General features: G+C 51.2%; 1 pseudogene; it reads right to left on the reverse strand.

The window, feature by feature from the left end:
* Positions 1 to 7,715: 7,715 nt before the first annotated feature.
* On the reverse strand, positions 7,716 to 8,109 carry LOC131756512 (transcription and mRNA export factor ENY2 pseudogene; annotated as a pseudogene).
* Between the last annotated feature and the right edge of the window lie 4,111 nt (positions 8,110 to 12,220).

A 12,220-nucleotide genomic window follows, 5' to 3' on the forward strand; every position in this document is an offset into this window, starting at 1 on the left:
ACTGGTCAGGAGGGGCACTGGGCAGAGGAAGACAGTGACTCAGGAGCCTGCTGAAGGCATTAGAAACAAATCGCTGACTTCCCAGTTTTACTGTCAGCTGCCCCAGTGCCTGGTCCTGTTTATAATGGTAATTGGGGGTGGGGGGAATGTATGTAGGCAGCTATCTGAGGGTTGAAGCTGAAGGCTTAAAGTTAGACTTCCTTAAACCCACATCAACCTAGGAAACATTTACAGGAAAGAATGCCACAGATGGTTTTGTGTGTGTGTGTGTGTGTGTGTGTGTGTGTGTGTGTGTGTGTGTGTGTGTGAAAGAGAGAGAGAGAGAGAGAGGGAGGGAGGGAGGTGGAGGCCTGCAGCAACTGCGAGGCAGAACAGGGAGAGAGGGAGAGAGAGAATGAGAGAGACTGAGCAAAAGAGATAGACAAAGACAGAAAAAGAGAGAGAGAAGCAGAAGTTAAAAGAAACACAACAACAGTAGCTGGGCCAAGAGAGGACAGAGAGAGGAGGAAAAGGTAAGCAGCAAGGGAGAGAGAGAGAGAAAAAAAAAACCAGACATATAAAAAGATAATTCATTCGACAAATGTTTGCTGAGCACCTACTATGTGCCAGGTGCTGCCTTAGGCATTGTGGATGCAACAATGGACAAAACAAAAAACCCTGTCCTCGTGGGTCTCTCTAGTGGGAGAAATAGAGAAACCCAGAGACACAGGTAAAAACCCAGAGAAACCCACAGAAAGACCAAGAGGCAACTGTATGGAGAGACCAAGAGACAGAAGAGGCACAGAGGATAGGAGTGCAGAGATGGAGAGAGCAGTGGACCACAAGACAGAGACAGAGCAGACGGACGTGAAGGTGTAGAGGCTGGGAGTGCGGGTGGACGGACAGCATTCCAAGGGTGGAGAAGGCACAGCCCAGTGGACAGTGCCCAGAAGCCTTTCTCCTGCTAGCCTGCTCTGTGCTCCCCCTCCCCCCTCCCAGTGTGTTTGGGGGCAGGTCTCCAGCCCTCAGTGAGCAGGAAGCAGATCTCCGGTTCCAGTGACATCAGCCTTGGAGACTGCGGCTGCTCTAGGGTCAGGATCCCAGTCTGACCCTGAGATACCCAACAAGCACGTGTGGACTTCAGGTACTATCTTCTCATTATACGGATGGATGGATGAACTGAGGCCCAGGCTAATGAGGCAGGAGGGCTGCTGGGCTTCCTGGGTTGGGGGCAGCACTAGACAAAGGACCGAGTGCTGACCTGGGAGCCAGGGCCCTGGTTTTGAGTCTGTCTCTGCCCGTGATGCCTGGCTCTCCTCCTCACAGAGCGGTGGAGGGTGGGCTGCTATCACCGTGGAGTCTATGAATCATGTGAGAGTAAGTTTTGGAAGAGACCCGTGTTTGAAAGCCGGGACTTTGACAGTTGCTGATGTCTGTTTCCGTGGAAACAGAGCTCAGAATGGGAGAATGAGCTGGAGAGCTCTGCTCTGAGTGTCCCAGATAGCTGGGGAAGAGGGCAGCCACCACACCCTCCTTCATCTGTGGGCTCTGGAGTCCTCAGCGCCCCAGGGGCTGACCCCATGGGAGGGGTGGCTCCCAGGGACATTGACTGAATGCTCACTGGGTGCCCTGGCCCAGAGCCTTGAATGACTCGGATGAGGAAAGCCTGTGGTCTACACAACACTCACCCTCAGGATGGACGTATTCTGTCTGAGCACAGATCCTTCATTCACTCAACGCACGTGTAAGCTAGGTCCTGGGCAGCACAGAGGTGAACAGGACACAGTCCTTGGCTTCCTTCAGGGTCCACGGGTGCCTACACTGGGCCCTGAGTTCCCAGGCGCTCACAAAGTCAATGCAGAAGGTGCCGAAGCTCCCCGCTGCCCCCTCCTTGCACCATGCCACCCCCTCAAACTCACGAACCAACTGTGGCACTCTGACCTGTTAGCTGTCCTAGGCATCATGCTGCTCCCTTGCCTGGAATCCCTTTACCACTGCTGGGCTGCCTAGCAAACTCCTACTCAACCTTCAAAGCCCCAGCTCCAAGCTTAGCTCCTCTGCAAAGCCCCCTCCACTAGACAGTGAGTACCTCGAGGGCCCAGGCTCAGTCTCCTCATCTCATTCCCAGAGAGGTTCCCATCTGTGTTGGCTGCTACCTTACCATCTTCTTAGGGACTTTGCTCTAACGTCATCCTGGACCTCCACTCAGGACCTCTGGCCTCTCCCTCTCTACTCCATCCTTCCAATCAGCATTTACACAGGTCTAGTCTCTCCTGTCTTGAACCCAAACACAGCAAAGCTCCTTACCCCGAGGTGCTGGTCTGTCTCTTACCCCCTCACAACCAAACTTCTTGAAAGAGTAGTCTGCACTGATTGTCTCCGCTCCCACGTGTCCATCGCCATGACTTGGCTTTTGGCCCCATCGCTCCCCTAAAACTGCTCTCACCAGCCCACCATGCCCTCTGCAGAGCGCTGTCTGAAAGCCATGTTTATGCACTCTGCTACTCAACTGCTGTCAGGCATTCAACATCCTCCTTGCAGCACTGCCTTCCCCGGCACCCCTCCCCAGGCTTCTTCCCCACTGGCCCCTCTGGACAGGCCTCCTCAGCCTCCTTCACCAGCTCTTCTTTCATCAGACCTGCTGGTGCTCCTCAGAGCTCCATCTCCAGCTTCTCCCTGAGAGCGCTTGTCCACTCCCATTAGGGTCCAAGGAAGGCTACCTCCTCCAGGCCACCGTCCCTGACCCCCCAGACCAGCTGAGCACCACTGAAATATGTAAAATGCCTGTATCCTCCGTCGTGACACTTGTCATGTTGTATCATAAGTACCAGTGGAGTTGTCTGCTGCCCCCAAAGGCTGCAAGTCCCGGGGATCACGTCTACCCCTGGGGCCCAGGACAGTGGTGAGCAATGGGCTGCAGAGGGAGACAGGAACCAGATCGTGAAGGACCTTGAACTTTTTTTACTGAGGACCTTGGGCTTCATCCTGCATGAGATGAAGAGGTCTAAGCACTGAGGAGTTTTAAGCAGGAGCGTGCCATGGCCACATCTGTGCCTTAAACGCATCCCTCTGGCTGTGTCAAGGAGAGGGCGGATGGTTGGGGGAAGAGTCTGAAGGCAGAGAGATCCACTGGGGGCTGTAATCCGGGGCTGAACTGCAGTAATGACAGTGCAGGGAGGGGCTGGGGGGAGCGGACAGAACATGGGGTGCTTATTAGATACAGCTGACCTACCCTGGTATTGGCTGGGGGTGAGGAAGAAAAGGAGCAGAGATCCACTCAGGTTTCTGGCCCAGGTAACTGGCTAGGTGCTGGTGTGGTGTACAGAAATAGGGACTGAACAGGAATCATATAGGGAGAAAGAAGGAGTGCAGTTCTGGATACTTGGACTTTGAGGCACCTGAGGAACATCCCGGTGGGAATGCCTTGTAACTACACAGACATGGTGCTGAGAAAAAGCTCTGGGCCAGATTCAAGAGTCCTCGTCATGGAGGTCAGGTGCGGTCCATGCCATGTGCATGGCTGAACTTGCCCAGAGAGAAAGAGGTCAAGGACAGAGCCTGAGAGATGCTCATTTGCAGTAGACTGTGTTTCTGTTGAGCAAACCTCCACCCCCTTTCTGTGGGAGGCATACTCTTCCCTTCCCTACTGAGGCTGGGGTTGGCCATGTGACTTGGGAGCAGGTGCGATACTTGCATGGGTTGGCTTGGCCCCTGGTGCTCTTTTAACCCACTCTAAAAAAAAACATGCCAGGCAGCCTCTGCCCCTCAGCCTGAGTCCGGGCAGGGGAGACCCACGGAGCAGGTTTGAACTGCACCCTGAAGCGGAGCCATCCAGTTGACTGCAGACCTGTGAGTGAGAAATAAACGGCTTTTATTATAAGCCACTGAGATAAGGGGGCTCCTTGTTATGTAACATTGGATTAGCAATAGCCTGACTAATAAAATTTTAAGAGGAGGCTGGAGAAAAAAAGAATCCTTCAGAGGATAACAGGAGCAACAGTCAGAGGGGGAGGAAGGAAATCAGGAGAGAGCTGCAGGGGCATCGGGACTGCTGATGCTCCGAGGTCCGCACTGTTTGCGCCCTGCCAGTCTTCTTCCTGACAGGTTATGCTTGGGTTTCCTTAGCTACCCTTCCAGGCCTGAATCTAAATTCCAGATGTTGATGACTCTCCGAACTACATCTTCGAGGCAGGCTGCTCTCCGGGGCTCCAGGCTCATTACCTACCTGTCTCCTGGATGTCTCCATCTGGACATCCAATGGGCTTTTCAAACTCATCACATCCAAGACTGCCCTCTTCATACTCCCCACCCACAGACCTGCTCCCCCACCTGGACTCCCTGACTGACAGCCCCGTCACCCACGCCAGAAGCATAGGAGTCATCTTTGGCACCCTCACATCCTGTCAGCTACGGAGCCCAGGAGATTCCCATCCATCAGCTTCTCTCCACCTCGCTGGCCCAGCACCCCTCACCGCAGCTGCTGCTGGGTCCCTCACTGCATTCCATGCTTGGCTCTTCCACAATGGCCCCCTGAGGGCTCTTTCTGAAGCACAAATAGGTCACCCCCTGGTTAAAGCCCCTGCCGGCAGGACAAAGACCAAACTTCTTAGCATGATACCCAAGGCCCTGAATGGTCCAGCGTCAGCTGAATGAATTAATGAATGTCGAATGTTGTCCCTTCTGTCCGAAACACATCCTACACCTGCCCCCCACTGCCTAACTCCCACTCAAACTTGGCCCCCTCCAGACAGCTTTCTCTGAACAGCTCCCACTTCATCCCCACCCCACCCCCCCACCACCACAAACACACACTGGGCTAGTTTAAATGCCTCCCACCATTTTTTTTTTTTTTTTTTTTTTTGCCTGCGTTGGGTTGGGTCTTCGCTGCTGCTCGCACACTTTTTTTTTTTTTTTTTTTTTTTTTGCGGTATGCGGGCCTCTCACTGTTGTGGCCTCTCCCGTTGCAGAGCACAGGCTCCGGACGCGCAGGCCTAGCGGCCATGGCTCACGGGCTTAGGTGCTCCGCGGCATGTGGGATCTTCCCGGACCAGGGCACAAACCCGTGTCTCCTGCATCGGCAGGCGGATTCTCAACCACTGCGCCACCAGGGAAGCCCTCGCACACTTTCTCTAGTTGCGGGGAGTGGGGGCTACTCTTCGTTGCGGTGCAAGGGCTTCTCATCGCAGTGGCTTCTCGTTGCGGAGCACGGGCTCTAGGTGCGCAGGCTTCAGTAGCTGCGATGCATGGGCTCAGTAGTTGTGCAGCGCGGGCTCTGCTGCTCCGCAGCATGTGGGATCTTCCCCGACTAGGGATTGAACCTGTGTCACTGCAGGTGGATTCTTAACCACTGCGCCACCAGGGAAGTTCCGCCCCCACCCTTTTTGGTGCCCCTTTTGAGGCCTCATGATATCTTGTATTGGACCCCTCTTGTGCCCTGCCTCATAGCTCTCAGCCCAGTTCTTTTTCCTCTCTCTTTTTTTTCATTGTGGTAAATATACATAACATAGTATTTGCCAATTTTAACCATTTTAAGTGTTCAGTTTAGTGGCATTAAGTATATTCATATTGTGTAATCATCATCACCAGAAATTTTTCATCTTCCCCAAATAAAACTCTGTACCCATTAGACAATAACTCCCCATCCCTCCTCTGTCAACCCTGGCAACCACAGTTCTAGTTTCCATGTTTATGATTTTGACTACTATAGGTACCTCATATGAGTGAATTCATACATTTGTCCTTTTGTGTCTGCTTATTTCACACAGTATAATGTCTTCAAGGTTCATCCATGTTGTAGCATGTGTAAGATGTTGTATTATTTTTTCAAGGCTGAATAATATTCCATTGATTGGATATACCACATTTTGTTTTTCTGTTCAGCTGTTGATGGACATTTGAGTTGTTTCCGTCTTTTAGCTATTGTGAATAACGCTGCTATGATCGTTGGTGTAAAAATGTCTGTGTCTTGCTTTCAATTCTTTTGAGTATATATCTAGAGGTGGAATTGGTGGGTCATATGGTAATTCTATGTGCAATTTTTTGAGGAATCACCATACTGTTTTCCATAGTGGCTGCTCAGTTTTACATTCCCACCAACAGTGCCCAAGTGTTCCAATTCCTCTGCATGCTTGTCAACACTTGTTATTTTCTTTTCCTTCCTTCTATAATAGGCATCATGATGGGTGTGAAAGTGGTCAGCCCATTTTGACTACAGCCATTGCCTCGCTTCCTGAAGTATTACACCACAGCTGTGGGAAAGAGCTCTTGTTTTCTGCTCCGGGGATTCTCTGATACCATGGCAAGAGACATCTGCTGAATGGCTGGGCATTCTGCTCCTGCCACGAGGACTAGCTATCAATAACTCCACCTGACAGGCTCCTCTCTGCTGCAGAGACTGCCCTTCCCAGCCTGGAACATTCTCCCTTTGGTGGTTCACTCTCACACAGCCTTTAGAATTCAAACGTCACCTCCACAGAGAAGGCCTCCCTGACTACTACCCCTTCCCCTATGGGATCATCCTCTACTTGGCACAGTTTGTCAGAACATGTTTACCTGTGTGCCTATGAAATTAACCCTGTCTTTCCCGCTGGGCTGTAAGCTCCAGGAGGAGACCACGATCATCTTATTCACCACTGTATTCTCAGCATCTACCACGATGCCCAGCCCATGCCAGATGTTCAGGAAGCCTTTGTTAAATGAATTATTTTATTCAACATTCAACACATTTTTATTGAGAACCTGTTCTAAAAGTGGGGATAAAACTCCCATGCACAGTGCTTAAATTCTAATGAGGGAAATAGGTAAGAAAAAAATAAACAAACATGTCAGGTGGTAATGGTTGCTATGGAGAAAAATAGAACAGGATAAGGAGGGGGGACAGGAGCCATTCCACAGAGGTGCATTAGGGAGGGTTCCAGTGATGTTTGATCAAGTACCTAGAGGCAGTAAAGGAATGAGGGAAGCCTTGATCTTGGGGAAAGTGTCCCAGGCAAAGGGAAGAGCAGGAGCAAAGGTATGGCAGGGGAGTGAAAACAGAGGCATGCTGGTCCAAGGCAGGGTAGAGGAGGCAGGGAGGAACCCTGTCACGCACGGGACTGGACAGAGTTTTACTTTCAGAAATAAAACCACAGAACAACACAATCTAATTCAATCTTTTTTTTTTTTTTTTGTGATACTCGGACCTCTCACCGCTGTGGCCTCTCCTGCTGCAGAGCACAGGCTCCGGACGCTCAGGCTCAGCGGCCATGGCTCACGGGCCCAGCCGCTCCGTGGCATGCGGGATCCTCCCGGACCGGGACACGAACCCATGTTCCCTGCATCGGCAGGCGGAGTCCCAACCACTGCGCCACCAGGGAAGCCCTAATTCAATCTTTTTTTTTTTTTTTTTAAATTTATTTATTTTTGGCTGTGTTGGGTCTTCGCCGCTGTGTGCGGGCTTTCTCTAGTTGCAGAGAGCAGGGGCTACTCTTCGTTGCAGTGCGTGGGCTTCTTATTGCGGTGGCTTCTCTCGTTGAGGAGCACGGGCTCTAGGCGCGCGGGCTTCAGTAGTTGTGGCTTATGGGCTCAGTAGTTGTGGCTTGCAGGCTCTAGAGCTCAGGCTCAGTAGTTGTAGTGAATGGGCTTAGTTGCTCCACGGCATGTGGGATCTTCCCAGACCAGGGCTCGAACCCACGTCCCCTGCATTGGCAGGCAGATTCTCAACCACTGCACCACCAGGGAAGTCCTCTAATTCAATCCTAAAGACTGGCATGCTGAGCAAGGAATGTTCTTATTCTTTGTACGAGCTCCTTCTTTACACTGTCAGGCACCAGGGCTCTGCCTTTTGGTGTGATTTTAGCCACCAAGTCATCAATAGTAACGTGTTCTAGTCCTTTTTCTTTAATTACCTCTTTACAGTATGCCTTCAACTGATCCTTCCAGCCAGATTCAATTAATTTAGCTCTCAGCAACTCTTTGAGGCATTCTCTTTCTCCAGTTTCTATCAACTTTTGGTTAATCGCTGCTCTCATCTGCTCATCTTTGTTCATCTTACTAACCACCATCACCGCGGGCGAGGGCCATCCCTTCCCAGCGACGAAATGACCCTTGTGCTGATGACCGTTACCTACCACACTCTTCAGCTGCCCGGACCTAGACCCTCCGTGGAGCCTTCTCCTTGAGTTCATGAGAATGAACTCCAGGCTGGGGCACTCTGGACAGGAGGGGAGGGAGGTGTAGCAGGAACTGGGGAAGGGGCAGAGCGTCAGTGTCCTCACCTCAGCCATCCCTGGCACGAACTTGCTTTGTATATTTTTGTACTTCCCAGTGTCCCTGGCTCAGGGCTCAGCACATGGTAGGTACTTTCTAGACAGAACTAAACCCATCCAAGAAATTGCCTAAAACCCATTTTGCTACAGGGTGGCTCAGGACATCAGAAGGCATCAACAGAAGATGTAAAAACACATTTGATTTTAAACTTAAATCCTCTTCCTTCTTCCTGAGAACCTCTCTGTTTGCTGGCTCTGCTATGCTACTAACATCAGGAGTAATCATCTTTTTCAAGTTACAAAATGTTACCCCAATTACTACCTCTTTGGAGCCTCCACACAACCTTCACAGTAGTGACTCTCCATTGTCCAGAGGTGTCAGAACCGTGGGCTCGACCAACACTGACGGACAGCCCAGCAAGTGATTCCCTATCAGTTCCCTCATTTAACATCCTCATTTCACAGACAGACTCAGAGAGAGAATATCATCTGCCCAGGGTCCACCAGCGAGGCCCTGAGCCAGGCTGAAGCCAAGTCTCCAGGCCCTGGATTTTGCACTCCTCCCATGGAAGCCCTCAACGCCCTTGAGGCAACTTTTGCTAAAACTGGGGCTGACCAGCCTGGGTCTGAGCCTCCCTGGGCAGAGTAACCCAAGGTATTGACCCCAGGTGCCTCCTCAAAATCCCAGGACCCAGCGGGCAGGAAGGGGATGGGCTGCATGCTCAGCATCCATTCAAACGTCCCTGGGCATGGTGTGGAGGACAGTGGGGCAGCCCCCAGACTCCCAGCAGCTGTGGGGAGCACAGAAACAGAGCTGCAAACCAGGGAGAGGAAAAGGGATCCTCTGGCATTCTTGGCAAGCGCGACCTCCTGGGTTGAGCCCATGGACCTGAAGCCTCTTTCCTTTAAGTGCCACCTTCTGGAGGCCTGGCTCCCAACAACCTGATCCCAGAGCCCAGGATTTCTGCCCCCCAGTTCTGGCACCTGAGTGAGGGAGTGGTCATCTTAGCCTAAGCTTGTAATTCACCTCTCCTTCCCCTCTTCCACCCCACCTGCCTGTCCCTCCACATTCTTGTCACTCAGTTACTCACTTGTTCTGTTCCTTTCACCACTGTTGCTGTGCACTGGAGGTCCACAGGTGAATGATTATCATTCCCTGACCCCGAGGAGAGGCGCTCACATTCCCTTGGGGGAAATGCACACAGGACCACACCCAGGCACAGAGGCCAACAGCAACCGGTCAAGGTCAGGGAGAGGCAGAGGGGCCACCAGGAGATTCCTAGCCCAGACCAGGATCCCAGAGATGGCTTCCTGGGAAGGCTTTCCCAGGCTGGATTTTAGAATATTAGAAGTCTGTCACAGGAAGATTTAGGGCAGAGGATGTCACACCAGTGTAAGCAACATGGTGTAAGGATTTCTGCCTAGGTTATTTATTACCCAGTGCCTAAAACAGTGCTTGGTACATAGTAGATGCTCAGTAAACATGTCCTAAAAGAAAAAAAAGGAAGGGAAGGAAAGAGGGAAGAAGGGAGGGAGGAATAGAGAGAGAGAGGGAGAGGAAGAAAGAATGAATATAGGGTGGATGTGTAAAATAGCTTGGTGTATTCTGGGAACTGAAAGTACAGTAGTTGCAAGCTGCTATAGTTTAGGTGGTGGGGCTGAGCTGGAGGTGTGGCCTTATCTAATCTTATTGTTGTTGGTGTGCATTTCTTATTTCCTTACCCCTCCCAGAGCTCCTTTGGGGATGAGCTCACTTTTTCCTTTCTTGTTCCCCGTAGCCCCTGGTGCGTACATGGAGTGCAAACTGCACACAGGTACTGAACATGTGCTGGGTGATGGAGACACACAGATGACTCAGAGTTAGTTCCTGCCCTCCCAGCCCCCCAACCACCTCTGGCTGGGGAGACAGACAGTAAACAAATGACCACAACAATGGGCAGAATGAATGAGGAGCTATTCTGGAGGTTCAAGCAAAATGAGACCAAGCAGAGGGTTAGAGGGATGGGTTTTACTGCAGGAGTGAAAAGCCGGGAGGTTTTTATGGAGGAGGCATTGGAGGGGATGCAAGCCTTAAAGACTGAGCAGAGAAGGGGGCTGGGGTGGGAGGCACTTCGGGCCAGAAGATGTGGGGGTGGGGTGGGGAAGGTGGGGATTGGGGGATCCAGTGGAGAAAGATAGCCTGGGGGAATGGATGGGGAACTTGGGGTAAGTGAAGAGTGAGCAATTGCGCCCAAATTTCCCAGGTCTGCCCGCCTATCAAGTTAGTCCCTTGGCTTCTCCAGAGAAAGTGCCATTCTGGGGTAGGGTGTTTGCTTCTGACCTGACCGCATTTTGGATCACTGTGCTAGCAACTGCACACCTAGTTGGGGCTGCTCAGTGGTCCTACTTCCTGGGAACCCATCAGCTCCCCTCTCTCCAGCAGGCTGGGAGGTTATGGCACCCTCCCTTCTGGCTCTGCCTGGGCCCTCCCACTATCTCTTTTAGGTCCACCATGAACCTACCAACATTCTGTGTCAAGCCCCAGCAAAAGGAAGACCACAAGGACAGAGAGCCTGACACAGGTTCCCCAAATGCATGCCACACCTGCTCTGAAAGGAGGTGCTTGTCCTTTTTTCAGGGTGGGATGTGGGGAAAGAAAACTATAGAAAGGAAATCTTAGCATCACAGAACATCAGACTCTCAAGAGACATTAAAGATCCCCCTTCCCATTTGACAGATGAGGAAAATGATGCACAAACAGATATTACCTGTGCTGCAGCCCTAACTCTGACACAGCATGGCCAACTTGGTAGAGCTGTGATGCAGTAGGGCCAGAGAAGGGCAGTGTTTTCCTTGAGCTGGGACCTTACCCACACTCATGACACTCATAATTTGTGGGCCTTGCAGACCCAAGATGAGTCAGGCTTCTTGTGAGTCAGGCTGTTGACAAGCCATTCCCCCATTCCTAGTCCATCAAAAATAGAAGTCCAGGGGAAGGGTATGAGCAGGCCAATTTAATTAGCGTGGGCTCTAAGGTACCTTAAGTTAGCCCTATTAAATTAAACCGCCTGGGGGGAAAAATAACTGTAATTATTTCCTTCTCTCTCCCCTATCGTTGTATTTCAACTCCCTCCCAACCTCCATGCTTCTCTCATTCACAAAACAACCTTTAAACTGGGAGCTAGCACAGACAACCAGAGACTACGGTTCAGTTTTCCTTTTTCTGCCCCCTTCCCTTTCCAGCGCTAGGTCCCAACAGAGAACACAGCGCGTCCAGAAGCCTTGGTAAGGCCTGGCTGTATTCTAATTTAGGGAGGCTGCTACACTGAGCAGAACATTATTCCAAAAAATGCACCCAGAGTCTCCTTCCTGAACCAATGCAGATCCGTTTGCTGCGGGGCATTTCTTTTTAAAGCCCCTTTTTCTCTCTTCGACAAATCAAAACAAGCAAACTTTGATGGTAGTGAATTATACTTGATTTTGTTGAATCTAGTTCTGAGTTTTCCTACTTGAAACGTGTTTCCCCAGGACACTGACCTATCCTTTAATTGTTTGGTGTGAGGCATGTTAGGGGGAGGGGCGTTACTTGTTTATTGGAACAGCGCTGTTAAAAAAAAAAAAAAAAAATCAACCTAGGCTAACAGTTTCAAGGCTCCCCTAAAGATGTATCCAAACAGGCAGCCAATCAGCGCTTACACAGCTTTTTCTGCTTGACTCTTTTAAAGAGACAGTGCCGACAGTGTTTTATCACATTTAAAGAGAACCGCGCTCTAAAAACAGTCTGAAAATGGGGGAGTCTTCCCGTTCGGTTGGTTTCTCATCTTAAAGAGTCTCTAATGAGGGACACTCAGTGTGTCCTCGGGTTCTCGCCGTGGGCAGAAAGGAGTCAGCAGCAAATAGCTGGGTCACTCTGCCAGCCCCCCCCCCCCCTCAGTTTCCCATTGTACACCTGGGTCACTGACAATGGAAGCTTCCCCTCCCCCCACGCCTGACTCTCGTCCCCCGCTCCCCAATTT

This window comes from Kogia breviceps, chromosome 1 (assembly GCF_026419965.1).
Source record: "Kogia breviceps isolate mKogBre1 chromosome 1, mKogBre1 haplotype 1, whole genome shotgun sequence".
Taxonomy (NCBI): domain Eukaryota; kingdom Metazoa; phylum Chordata; class Mammalia; order Artiodactyla; family Physeteridae; genus Kogia; species Kogia breviceps.